Raw genomic sequence first — 6,076 nt, 5'->3', positions numbered from 1 at the left:
CACGCATAAACGGGTTAGTGTTTTCAAAGCCATTCAATGTGTGTTGCTGATAATTCCCCATAAAATGTAATAGTATGGGTACCCCAAAGTTAAACTCTCAGTTACTGTTCTTGAGGCTGAGAAAACCTTGATGTTGATGGCGTGGTCCGACATCTTTGATATCTTTGTGACAGATACTCCACCCCAAAATTCCCTTTGTGAGGCAAGTATTTTAATTCCTGAAAAAAAGTTATCTCTTTTCAAAAGAAACTCAGAAGTGATGCTATGACTCAGTGGTAGATAATTTCCCATATCATTCTGTCAGGACATGTTATTCTCAACAACATTTTACAGCTAGAAGTTTGAGCTTTCTCAGCTTCAGCATTTGGATGGAAGGTCCCAGATGTTTGTTACACCTTGTCAGCTAGTCTCCCAGATTGGCTCTGTGACTTACGTCCTTTCTGCACCATTATATAAATGTCCTCTTACATGACAGTAGTTATATTCTGTGATTCTGTAACCTCTTAACCTTCCTTACTTATAAACATGCTGTCGTGAAGTCCTTCAGTGTCTCAGTGAAAGAAAAGCTGGTTTTGTTTTTTGTTTTTCTGTTGTTTGGGTTTTTTTTTTCCCCAGAGCAGGAGTAATTCTTGCAGTGGTTTACTGATCCCTCTCTATTTTTCAGGGCCTCCAGCCCCCATCTGGTGTGAGAGGATGCAGTGTGCAGATAGCTGGCTCATTCCCATGAAGCGTGGAGGCAGCACCTGGGCCGAGTGGCTGACGGCGGGGCTGTCATCTCTGCTGCAGTGAGCGAGGAATAAGAGAAGACAACCCAGAGCAATGCCGGTGGGATGTCTCTGGCAAGTACAGAGAAGCTTTCTAGGTCCTTTAATCAGTGTTTCTGGAAGGCTAATGTAATGTCCCTGAAGAGCAAGCTCAAAATTAGGCTGATGAAAGTTATGGTGTGTTAAAAAGTACTGGTGATACATAGCTTCAATTTCTTTTTCTCCCTAGAGCTACAGTGCTGACAGATGCTATGAGGATACACATACAGGATTTCTTCTCATTATACTTAAATTAGGCAAAGATTAGAAAACAACAAAAGGACTGCTTAAAAGCAGCGACAGAGCTTGATAAAAAGCAGCACAAAGACATTTTATGAATAATACATTAACTTACTACTATTAGGCAAACAGATGAGAATTACAGGCTAGGCTTGCTCACAGCAAGGTATGAGTGCGACCTCCAAAATTGCCATCCTCAAAATCCTGGCATAGTTGCCACCCAGCCCTGAAGGTGGCTCAGTAATTATCCTAAAAACATGACATGCAGCTCAGGACTGTGAATGCCATCCCTGGGAACCACACATTTCATTGTGAAGGTTTAAAAGGTTGATACTGCAAAGCTCAACATTATTTCTCAATTCTCTTTTTCTTCTTGTCAGGACCTTAAAGCCAAGCATGTAACGCTGGTACCAGAGTAATTCCAGTGGTGGAATTTGGCTGATTTGCAGAAGCTGAGGGTCTGTTGCAGTATGTCAAATAGGCAACCATGTTGGAGTGACCAAAGCTGCCACTAGAGAGTTTCTTGGGGAAGCATCAGTGGGTTGTTATACACAGACCGGAAAATACGCAAGTACAGTGCCTCAGGCTCTGTAGCATGCAGAGATGACTTCTTGCATCTACCCAATGATCTTAATACCCAACTAAGGTACTCAGATAAACAGTGGTTAAAACATTTGTCCCATTATTCAGGCTTCATTACAGTTGTTTGGGTTTTTTTTAACAAACAAGGGAAATGAGTTAATATAAGGGAATACATTTCTTTCACGCCTTGAACTCACATCTTAATAACTCCACCTGCAGCTGCTTCCCAAAATAAAAATAAACTTGCTCTTTAGGAGTTTGAATATCGTTGGGTTTTAAGATTAAGTTTTTGTTTAGCTCCCTGAATTCTGGCTGTAGAAAGAAAAATGGGGCCCACAGGGAGGAGATGCACAAGTTTTGTAGCAAGGGAGCAGGTTCTTGGATATGTATGTGTTAATACCTGCCAGTTATTTTCTGTATGAACTTCTCTTTTTGCACAATGGTAATAACATATTATTATTCTTTCCTCTGGAAGGTTCTTATAAGTTAACATCATTTACACTGAAGGAAAATCTTCCCCTTTGACTGTTTCTCTGTTCTCAAATGTAGAAACAGTCTTAAAAGTCTTGACAGAGTTGTTAGAGAGAATGGAGATAGTTGCTGAACTCTGTAGAAGCTACATTTCTTCAAGGCTTTTTCCATGTGTTACTTCTGGTGATCCACGGCATTGTATTACAAGCCTCAAGTTTTGAAATGGGACATGCAGCAGCAAAATCCAGCTTTCCTATTTATATCACCTGTGTTTGCTCATCTCTTACCTAACATGTATGCATAATTATGGGTATATTCATGTGGCCCAGATTCCACACGCATCCCTGGGTCTAGTGGCCTCCGTTGGCTTGAAGACTTTTTTTTTTTTTTTGCATCTAGCTATTGGGTAATATTAGACACAGGAACACAAACAGAATTCAGACTCTCTTCATGAGATCTTTTCTGTACCTAGAGTTTTGGAGTATGTTGTTCTACAAGTTTTGACAAATGCATATAGAGTTTAAATAGATCTGCAGTGGTATTAATCCATTATGGTAAATAAAGTGAATGCATGCTCTGTTTCATACTTACACCTCCCCTTTTCAAGTAAAGCAAAACCTCAGCAAGGTCACACAATTTGGTTTGGTGCATTATGGAGGCTTCAGGTCTTGCAAGTACAGAATAGCAAGAAGCCAGCTCTTAGATCTCCTTGGAGATTCTGCCTGTTGTAATTTCCTTACTTGGACTGAACAACTCTATAGTACTAAGTTAATTTCCCTGACTTTTCACCCCCAAATAGAAAATACCCTTTTCTGGTTTTGCTCGCTTTTGTTCTGCTGATATTATGTATTACTGAAGAAGATATTGAGAATAAGATTTGTGCTTCTTGCAGATCATAAAGCTGTTAAGATAGTGGTGCTCATAGCTGCATTGTGAATTTTCATGCTAGAGGTTTGCATAAGTGTAGGTAGAAGATCTTTATGGGAACAAAAACCATAAATCCAGGACAGGGGTTGATTAGTCAGGGGTTGATTGTATGCATTAATAACACAGAACCACAAGATAAAACTGGAATGTATTTTTCCTCTGTTTTAGATTCCTGAAAAATTGCATTGTGTGTTTCTTTGCTTGCACACATGTGCATGAGGAAAGGAAACGTGACTAGAAATCAGATATTTCTGTGCTGCAGCTAGAGCTGTGGGCTATGGCTTATATCTCTAGCTGCCAAGATGTAGCTAGAACAAAAATAACCTTTCATTAGTGCTCCAGTTCCATCCAGAGAATACTTTTGCATATTCGCAGGTATGACTTCAATTACTGCAAGTAAGTAGGGGCATAACTAATAGAAGTTTGTGATTCAGTGACTCTTGTGACACCAAACTAATATGCTTTTGATGGGAACTGGAACGTGAGGGGTTCATTTCAGTAGCGACTGGGTGCTGAATCTGGTGAATGTAAAATATTAATGATTCCCTCCTGCTGATTTTCTTTTATTCACTCCTAACAACTGTTTAAATGAGCTACCTTATTCACGCTCTGTTTTAGTATATTTTTCCATTTGCCAGGGGGAATATGAAATCGAGTAAATTGAGTTTTCCAACCGGCTGTCAAGGCTGACAGGTTCTCCTTCAGTGTTTGTACGTCTATTGCCTGGAAGTTACTTCAAATCTCTATGACCCCTCCAGATTGCAACTCTCAGTAGCTTTATCTGGCTATGTATCAAAATCGCAATGGAGTCGCTTGCATTACAGTATAGTACTCCATCTGAAATACTGAATCTGTTTGCCTATTTCGGCGTGTGTGTGTGTGTGTGTTTGTGCATGCATGTGCAAGAAGGATGGGGGCAGCTTACCTTGCTTTGTTACAGCTTACCCCAGAAATGTTTTGAATTTCTTTTAAAGAGATTTTAGAGATCATAAAATTTTGACAACTCTTTCATTAACCGCAGCAAAAGTAAAAAGGAACTGATTCTATAATAATATACTTGACAAAGCAGAGAGGCAGTAAATTGCTTCTATTAAGGGAGTGAACACAGTACTTCTGAAATTGTTTGTGTCCAAAAGCACCCAGTTCACATCTGCTAAGCACTTGGAAAACACTCAGTGTGAACTAAAGAATGAAACCATCCTGGCATCACTTTATTCATATGTTAAAAAGCAATTTGGAACTTAAAAAAATAATGTTTTTTCTCTTAAAGGGAGTAAAGATACCTCTCAGTCTCAAATTCTTAACAAGTGTTTAAGATCATAAAATGTTCTCATTAGTGATCATATTTCCTTTATGAAGAAAATAGGACTTTCTGCTTTTTCCTTAGGCCAATGTTAGGCCCACATGTTATAAGAACTGCAGGCACACAGAAGTTAAATAAAAAAAAAAAAATGGTCAAAGTGGTTTTCTGTTAAAACTGAGAGCGTATATTTGGAGTGGAGGTTTTAGTTTTCCTGAGTTCAAAATTACAGTCTATTTTGTGAGGAAGAGAGTCAGGACCCATATTATTTTTCTGATGTATGTTTTAGCTGTGCTGCCCTATATAACTGACTCTGCCATAAATATGAACTGGAAAGAGGATGGAAATGTCCATCTCTCCCCGTAGTATGCCAACCAATAGGAATGCAAAGGTAGCACCTTTCTCTTGTTTACTTAGGTGTTCAAAGCTATTAAATTGAGAAACTAGGCCAGCTGGAAGTTCCTTACTCAGCCTTGTGAGGGTGGATGGAGAGAGGAAAGAAACACCTGGTCTGTGCTAATCAGCATGGGAAATCTATTGCAGAGGAGGTATCTAACTGCAGAAAACTCTTTTCAACAAAAGAAATAAGGTGTCCAGAATTTAACATTCCTCCTGCTTACTTAAAAGCCTTCTTCATCAGAGCCCGTATTTGGGAAATGTAGTCATCTGCAGCATGATTGTACCTAGAACAGTTTGCTGTCGGCCAGGGTATGTTAGGAAGGTTCAACTCGATATCCAAGGTGACAGGAAGCATCCATTCTTTAGGAGATATAGCAGAGCAGTGAGAGAAGATGTTGCTTTGATTTGGAGGAACAGACTATCAGGAAGCATAACTTTTCTTCCTCTTCCCAAAGTAGCACTGTGCTGTGCCCAACCCATTTTATCATTTCTTCCCCATTGTTTTTACTGCGTCATCCTCTGGGAAAATGCAGCTTTATAGACAGAATGATGCTGGGGAGCACCCTGCTGGCATTTGACTTTGAAGCAATGCTTATCCATAGCAAGAGCAGAGAAGGAAAAAAAAGCTGTAGCAGAGGGTCTACCATCCATTGGAGACCCAGCTGCACCCTCTTATCGCTCTGCAACAACATTTGTGCAGTTCTGTCCAGCACGACTCCTTGAACAGTTAGCACTCAGCAGCAGCACCCATGAGCAATTAACAAGTCTGTTCCGAAAGAAGCTCTCCAAAGAAAAGATGACCCTTATTTTATTCATGCTAACTGATACATGACTTGGTTTTGTGCATGGCCATCCCCCTTCTATAACTCGTAATGCTTACAAGAAAGCAACTATCTGCAATTATTCTTGGTCCGGCTTCATCCTCTTTTTAGTTGGGTTTCCTATATCAAGCAGATAAACTCAGGTTACTGCAAATTATAAAGAATATAGATGAAAATAAGAACACGCTACTTTTAAGTCTGGGACAGAGGAGCTTCAAGAAAGCCTGGACAAAAAATGTCTTTTGACATTATATAAATCTGGAGGAGAGTTTAATGTGCTAAAAATTCATTGTTTTCTTTAGATGGCATGCAGTAACTCCCAGAAAAGGGTTCTCTCCTGCTCTCATCACACATGAATAAAGAGTCTGCCTGCTGTAACGAGTTGATAAGTTATACAAGAAATTATCTCAAAACTCCAACTTCAGCTGAGAAAAAAAATCCACATTTTTTCTTATAGTTAGAGGAAAACTCTCTGCTACAGAAAGTCTCTGGAATGTAGCAGTGTTTTCAAAGGAAAGAAATAGCTGTACATT

Source organism: Egretta garzetta, unplaced genomic scaffold (genome assembly GCF_000687185.1).
Source record: "Egretta garzetta isolate BGI_Z169 unplaced genomic scaffold, ASM68718v1 scaffold463, whole genome shotgun sequence".
Taxonomy (NCBI): Eukaryota; Metazoa; Chordata; class Aves; order Pelecaniformes; family Ardeidae; genus Egretta; species Egretta garzetta.
This window is presented reverse-complemented; position numbering follows the sequence as displayed.